The sequence below is a fragment of the Stegastes partitus genome, unplaced genomic scaffold, assembly GCF_000690725.1.
Source record: "Stegastes partitus isolate 25-593 unplaced genomic scaffold, Stegastes_partitus-1.0.2 Scaffold2177, whole genome shotgun sequence".
NCBI classification, from domain to species: domain Eukaryota; kingdom Metazoa; phylum Chordata; class Actinopteri; family Pomacentridae; genus Stegastes; species Stegastes partitus.
This window is the reverse complement of record NW_007579908.1, coordinates 32173-40414: the sequence shown is the minus strand read 5'-3', so window position 1 is coordinate 40414 and position 8242 is coordinate 32173. Positions and strand designations below refer to the sequence as shown.

The 8242-nt window shown below is 38.9% G+C and overlaps 1 protein-coding gene across 1 annotated transcript in view; it reads left to right on the top strand.

The window, feature by feature from the left end:
- Positions 1–4454: 4454 nt before the first annotated feature.
- The window catches only part of LOC103374204 (oxysterol-binding protein-related protein 2-like), a 35930-nt gene continuing 32142 nt past the window's right edge, over positions 4455–8242 (top strand). The window contains exon 1 of the mRNA XM_008304249.1: positions 4455–4545. The gene's annotated coding sequence lies outside the window, so the exon portion shown is untranslated. The remainder of the gene's footprint in view (positions 4546–8242) is intronic.

Below are 8242 nucleotides of genomic sequence, written 5' to 3'. Positions count from 1 at the left end.
ACCTCCAAACCAAACCAGCAAACTCTGCTTCACAATGAGCATGTTTCACTAATTGTGCCTCTCATTGGTAACAGAGTGCATCATTTCTAATCTGCTTTGCTGAAAGAAAAAGAAAAAAAGAGAAGACAATAACCAAAACTTGCTGTCCTTGCAGCTTATTCTCAGTCCAGTAATTGGAAAGCAGTCAATGTATGGGGGAGACTGAGCTGCATCAGCAAACACTGACACGTTCTGCCTGCTGACACCAGGAGACGGATAATTTCAGCTAAATACATCTGCTCTGCTTGTATTTCGTCGTGCTGTGCATTGTTTGTGTCGTGATTTAATTTCATTTTTATCTTTGCTGCATTGTTGTTGCGTCTTTTCAGCCACCTCAGCATGTTTTGTTTTTATCACAGTGGACTGAAGACTGAAGCTACTGGCTCTGAATCAGCCTGTGAGAGCCCAAAGACACAAAGTTTGTCTCCTGCCAGTGGAATGAGTCTCATGTGGCCGTTTCATCTGGAGGAACAGCTGCAGGATACAGTAGATGGAATGTAAATGATGATATCCAGTCACAGATGTCAGGAGAAAAGCTTAAATACCATCATGTAAGTTATGTTTAGAGGAGAACCAAGAACTGTTCTCTGCTCAAGCATCAACTCCAGGAGACGCTGTTTGATCAGCGGCGCTGCTGTCGACAAGCACAAGAGAGACAATTTATGGAGCTCTGGATCACAACCAGTAAATTATGTTTATTAGAAAAACTCTGATGATCGAGTTGTCAGAGGGTATAAAGAAGTAAAATAGCAGTGGTGCAGATGCACATGTTGTTTAAGCCGCATAGGAGGGAAGTTTACCTGTTTTCTGCCTCCATCTAGTGGCCAACAGGGGAACATGCAGCACAAATATTTTTATTTCTTTCATTTATAACTCTGTTTCATTTTGCATTTTATTCTCTTTTACCCTTATGTAGGTATTTATTTTACTCATTTACAAGTTTGACTCTGTTTTTCTTTTATTTGACTTGGATGTGGCGTTTTATTATTTTATCTGTTTTCATACAAATTTATTTTGAAAATCTTTATGTATTTATGTATTTAAATCGACTATGTTTGGACTGGGGGCTGTAAGGTGGCTCGGTGGTTAGCACCATTGCCGGTTTGCATCCTGGTGAGGACACCCGGGATCTTTCTGCATGGAGTCTCCATGTTCTCCCCGTGCAGCGTGGGTTCTCTCCGGGTTCTCCGGCTTCCTCCCACACAGTCCAAAAACATGTTGAGGTTAATTGGTGATTCTAAATTGTCCGTAGGTGTGAATGTGAGTGTGCTTGGTTGTCTGTCTCTAAGTGTAGCCCTGTGATAGACTGGTTACCTGTCCAGGTGAACCTGCCTTCACCCTGAGTCAGCTGGGATAGACTCCAGCCCCCCACGACCCTAGAGAGGATTAAGTGGTGTATAGATGATGGATGGATGTTTGGACTGACTGGCCTTATATTGTTTAGTGTTCTTTCTGAGTATCCATCTTTTACTTATTGCTCTGTCTGTAAAGTACTTAGTAAACTCTGTTTTTAAAAGATGTTCTATAAATAAAGTTATTTTTTATTATTAAAGGCCTGTCAGGCTGAGATCATGTAGAAAATGTGTGGAAAATTTGGGGGATTATTGTCATTTTAGCTGATTTAAATACAGTAGAACTGTAATTTTTCACCACATTGTGGACATTATTTACAGTTTTGACCTGTTGTTTTCTTCTTTTATCTTGTTTTTGTGATTTCACTAGTTAATGTCTGTAATTTAACAAAACAGGAAAATCTGTCAAATAACAGTTTTGTAAATTATCTAATATCTCTCAACACTTCATATAGTTACTTTTTCATTCAAATAGCAGCAAATGCCTGTAAATTACCAATCCTTTTTGCTGATACAGTAAATTTTTTAAAAGTGTAATTTTATGTCAAACCATTTTAACAGTTTTGTTGTATTTTTGTACAGTTAATGGGTGAATGAATACTTTCTGTCTGCACTTTACCAGTTTTAAAACAGGCAAATCTATAAAAGTGAACAGTAAATTGATTAAACAAACAGAAAACAGTTAAATCAGATTAAAATTGCAGCTTTTGCAGATGGTTGTTTATGTTACACAATCTGTCTGACTTTATTTTAGCCCCAAATTATGTAACATAATTGCTAATGCTATTTTTAAAAATTATAATATATACTGTATAGCAGGAAATCAGGCTTAATATGTAATAAGAATAATTTAACAAAACAGGAAAAATCTGCCAAAAACAAAATTTAAAAGATGATCTAGCATTTCTCAATCATTAATGTAGTTAACATTTCTTTCAAATAACAGCAAATATCTGTACAGTTACTGTAACTTTCACTGAATTAATATAATAAAAAACATATTATTTTGCACCAAACGGTTGTGGACTTGTTTTGTACTGTTAAAGAGTGAATTTAGACTTTCTTTTTGAGCTTTTACTAGTTAATAAAACAGGGAATGTTTGTAATAATTTTCTCATCCAGCACAGACTGGGTGTAGAGCCAGTGGTTAAAGTGACACAAGGCCATGTTCTGACCTCATCCACCAACATTTAGGCGATTAACGACACGTTATCCTATGACAGGAGGAAGAAAAAGCCTCGTTTGTATCATGAAAATCCAAGCATTTCAAGTGATTTCATCCTAGGAGGCTATTTGGCAGAACAAACATGATTAAACATCCAGCCGACACTAGTTTCTTTGTCTTCCTTCAGAAATCTCCGTTATTAAAACTCAACGCTCACTTTAAAGCTGTGATGCAGTAACAAGGTGGATCCTGTGCTCAGAATGTTTTATGAATCTGCAGCACCACCATGAACATTCCTGACGTGCGTTTTCATGCGTGACGCGGTGGTGTGAGCGTCTATATGTACAGTCATGACTGTGTCTTTGTGTACAAACAGGACTCTGTGTCCCACTGGGAGCCTGAATAGAAAGTGTTTTCTCTTCTGCTTCCACTCTTCTGATTCCCCTCCTCCTCCTCTTCCTCCTCCTCCTCGTCTTCTGTGCTTTCTGATCCTGTTCTCTGTTCTGCTTTTCTTTTCTCCTCATCACACCATCATAGCTGTTATGTAAGTCAGGGAGAAGAAACCCACTGCTTTGTTTCTGGTTGACACACTGCCGACCAAAATAGCAAATCATTACTGATGAGCACACTTTTTTTTTTTTTTTTTTTCTCCGTTTTGTTTTTTAGGTGTGGGCTGTGTTTTTTTTCTTGCTGTCCTATGGGATCTTTAATATCTTTAACTTTTGAGACTTTTCAGTTCTCTGTAGGTTGTGTTTTTGTCTTTCTTCTGTTCAGTCAAGGTGCTATAATGACAAACAACCTCTGTTTATTACCCATAAACGAAACAGAAACTAGAAAGCTTCATTAATAAGCACACATTTAAGCTCTCCACTGTCAATGTGCCCAGTTCTCGTCCCTGTGTTCTCCTTCTGAGCAGACTGACGTGTTTATCAAACATATCAGTAGCTTGACGAGCTCCATAATTGATGAGAGCGATAATACACCCTCTGGCCTCGCTGACGTCTCATAAGCAGGGCTGGAAATCAACACCAGGTATCAGAAGGCATAATGAGCCGCAACACCCGGAGTCAAAACCCACAGAGACGTGAATTCCACTCATTCTCATGGCGTTGAGTTGATCATCTTGAAAAGATAATGAGGGCCTGTCTGAAACGTTTCAAGGTGTGGTGTTTAGTTGCTGTTTATGCCTCACAATCAGTCTGACTATAATATCATCGTTAACGTCATTAAAAAATAATGCAGAAATCCATGCTTTATGCTTCTTAGTGTAATAAATATCAGTTTCTGAATTTGAAATTATAGTAAAAATGACATGGAATCCTTTATTATTATTATAATAATAACAAAAACAACAACGATGATAATTATATATCATATTAAAATTGCAGATTTAAGATAGTAAAGATCTTTAACATAATATTGATAGTAAACAAATGTGTAGTGTCATTGTTCTAATAATAACAATAAATAAAATGCACATCAAATGTATATTTTGTGTAGTATGAATCCATCTTTATATATATATTTTATACAATATGTATAAATAGAAGTTTCTGGAATTTAAATTAGGATGAAAACAAGAAAAACAATCTTGCAATGATGATGATGATTATTATTGTTATTTATATTATGCATCATCTATGCTATCAACAACAATAATATTAACAACAATAATAAATCACATTAACATTTCTCATTGAAGATTGTGATTATAATAAAATTCTAAGTATAATAATAATATTAACAAAAAGAAAGTTGCATTTTGTTTTGTTTTTTTCCCTGTTTTTCAATCGGCCAAACAAGCTGTATTGCTATTGGCTAAGCGCTCCACATTCTTACACCTGATTGGCTGCACCTCACGTCTGTCATTATCTAATCACGCCCCCTCTGCCAGCGACTTCCGCTTCTGTGTACAGTCAAAGCTACACACTAAATTCCTGCTCATCTCTCCGGACTTGCCAAAACATTCGCTCTGAACACACCGCCGAGGTAAGACGACAGGAATTTTAGCGCTCTTTTCTCTTGTGTTCTGCTTTGTTTTCAGCGCCAAATATCTCGCTTTTCCCTTTTATGTACAAAAAAAAGGAGGCTAACTATGCTAGCTAGCCTCCTTATTTTTTTTTCTTCTTCAACCCTGACGCTAGCGTTCATGCTAGCTGTCAAAAAGCTGCCAGACCTGCTGTCAGAGTTGCGACTCTCGGCTTGGGGTGTGTTGTTGAGGACAAACAGTACCCCCGTTTGCTTATTTAAAGTCCTTCTTCTCATTAAAAAATGACGGAATTAATTAATTTGTAAAGCTAAATCAATAGCTTGACTATGCGCGCTCGTGTAGCAAGCAAACAGTTGACGGTAGCATGTTTGGGATGGGTCCTCCGAGCTGCTTAGCTGTCAGTGGAGGTTGAATTGGTAATACATGGCTTCACAGTTGAGAGATTTGTTGAATTCTAACTAGTTTCACTCATCTGGGTGTTTGTAATGAGTTGCTAGTACAAGCAGAACCTGGCAGTCTGACCGGGGAAAAGCCACAAAAGACAAATCCATGCATAAGTTGCCTTCAGGGAGGAACACCAGGTTCACCTGAAGTAGCAGCATTTATCTGAGGCATCGTCCTGGTTCACATTATCACGTTTTAACTGGCCCAGTAAACAGTGGGAATGCTCCCCTGCCTGTTTGACTTCTCTCTGCCTCCATCAGCATCTCCATCTGACTCACCGGGAGACTAAACAAAGCTCTCTGCTGGTGTACTGTAGGTCATTGACACCGAGGCTCACAGTGGTGTGTTTATCCTCTCTCCGTGATACACTCATCCCTCAGAGGCAGTTTTGGCTTCTGCTGCATGCTGGTGTGTCGAAAATGTTTTGACCGCCACTCAGGAACTTGTATCACAGACAGAAATAAAGGCGTCCTGTGTGTGTGTACGAGGAACTGATACTGAGCCACTGAGACACTTCTCTTTATTGGATGCTTTTATGTAATCATTTCTTGTTAAATACAATTACATTTAAAGCTGGTCTTAATAAGCGTAATCCGTTAATTAAAATACAGTTTTAGTTACATCCAAACAAGATTAACCGAAACATATTTAAGGGCAGTTTTCACAAAACAAACCTCTTGTTTTTGCAGTTATTTTGAAATCCATCCATCCATTATCTATACACCGCTTAATCCTCACTAGGGTCGCGGGGGGCTGGAGTCTATCCCAGCTGACTTAGGGCGAAGGTCACCAGTCTATCACAGGGCTACACTTAGAGACAGACAACCAAGCACACTCACATTCACACCTACGGACAATTTAGAATCACCAATTAACCTCAGCATGTTTTTGGACCTTGTGGGAGGAAGCTGGAGAACCTAGAGAGAACCTACACTGCACGGGGAGAACATGGAGACTCCACACAGAAAGATCCCTGGTGTCCTCACCGGGACGCGAACCGGTCACCTTCTTCAGAATCAGAAGCTTTTTTATTGCTAAGTGAGCTCGCACACACAAGGAATTTGCCGTGGTGAATGAGACTGATCCACAACAATAACAAGACAAGAGTAAATATAAAAATCTTCTTGCTGCGAGGCGACGATGCAAACCGCAGAACCTGTCATCATTTACTATTAAATACAAATACATTTAAAGCTGATCTTAATAAACTTAATCTTCTAATTAAAATACAGTTTCAGTTGCATCCAAACAAAGTGTTATCTAAGCAGTAGATTAACTGAATCAAAGTTGTTTGAATACAAAACAAACCTCTTGTTTTTGTAGTCATTTCGAAATGGAAAGCTTAAATATTTATCGATTTAATTGCAAGAACATGATTCCAAACTTAGCTACTATGCTGAAATGTGTAAGACACAGTGTAATTCTTGTTTATTAAAAACTATTTATGTAAAAACAAACAGTAGCGTGAAACCTTCAGGCATCCACAGGATGGTGAAGCCAGCCAGCGACTGGTTTTATTGCTACATTACGCGAGACACCAGACGGTCCTCACTGGAATTCCAGTTGTTGTCATTTTGTTATGTGTATTCCTCCCCAAGGTGCCTTAATTACCCCCATAGTTAGTCGCTATGGCGATGCTCTCATTGGAAAAGCTAGCATCACTGTTCACCGGTGAACCGCCTTCCTCCCACCAGATCAGCAGCGTCGAGGCGATTATGCACAGACGAGGGATTGTGTTTGTTGACTTAGCGTCTGCTGAGTTAAGTGGTTATCCTCCAAACACCTTCGGGGATATTTCGGTTGTGCAATATGTTTTTTTTTTTTTTTTTGTGGTTTTGAATTTAAGGGAACAGGAAGAAGATGGTGCAAGGCATGTACTGAAAGCCAGGTTTCAACACTGTTGGGAGGAATGTTGCAGCAGTGGCAGCGGTCACACGAGTTAATGGATGTATCTAAAACGTACTTGTTGGTTTATTTATCTGAGGGAGGCAGACATGAAATAATAAAAGACTACGCGGTGTTATCAGAAGTGGAAAACGGATTGTAGTATATTTTTAATTTAAGTGCATTTTGCTGCTACGGGTTTTGTTCACTTCTGCAAAATGATCTTTCCTTCAGTGCATCTTGTATGTGCAGCGTGTTGCCACATGGGAGATGAGGCAAAGTCTGAGCTAATGCTAATCCAGGCAACCATCCAGGCAACAGAGATACAATAACAATACATTATGTATATTGTATGGAAGAGCAAGGCAGCCAATCAGAGGCCTCTCCTATACACATCCATTGTGTTGCTTTGCTCCTCTTTGATAGGAAGTACTATTACGTGAGTATGCCCACTGCAGAAGCACCATTATGTCAGCATACGGTTACTACTGGCCAGTGTTGTGATAATAAGTAATTAAATATTGATTTTAATTATTCTTGCAGGTGTTTATCAGATTACCAGAGCAGCCCTTTATTATTATCTTGATTTTAATATGTACTGGGTCTTAAATTATCCTCAGCAAACAAGTACTGTGTTACCTTAAAAGCACAATAATTCAGTGTGTTTGGTGTGAATGTTGGATTACAGTTTGTTTTCGGTCTGTGTACAGTGTTTGTGCGGGCTGTGTACTTGTGCCACAGTCTTTGCTGGTGATTAATGTGTTTTTTTTGCCTAACTACATTATTTGGGCGATGGAGGAATCATGTGAGGGCTGCAGGCCTTGTTTTCTCTTTCATGTTTCCTGTCCTTGTTTACTGATAATGAAGACAACACGACCATAAACAGCAGTCGGTCAGTCAGGCAGCTCGGCAGTCTTTTACCAGACAAGTGTTTTGTCTGGCGACTTAATGAAGGTTAACACAGTTTGTTGTTGTAGGTAATAGGGCTAGGAAAAAAAAACCCAAAACAAACTGACATATTTAGTTTTTCTGAGATATTAACGATGCAGAGATTTGCACCAGAGTAACTCTATTTGGAAATAATTAATCATTCTGGAGTCTGGGAGAGTTACTGCATAGTAAATAATAAAAAGCTGGATAATGATGTTTTACTGTGAAGGCTTTTCAGTGTGAACTGGTTGGAACCTTTCTCATGCTGTGCAACACTGACAAAGACACACAAAATAGTTTTTCTTTTGCTTTGGATGTCTGGCTTTGTGTTCGCCATGCAGAGACTGGTGCTGGTCAAACAAAACAGTTGTGTTGCCTCATGTGGAGATAACAACTGCAAGACAGAGCAGCTAGTTTTGGTCAACAGCATCCTTTCTG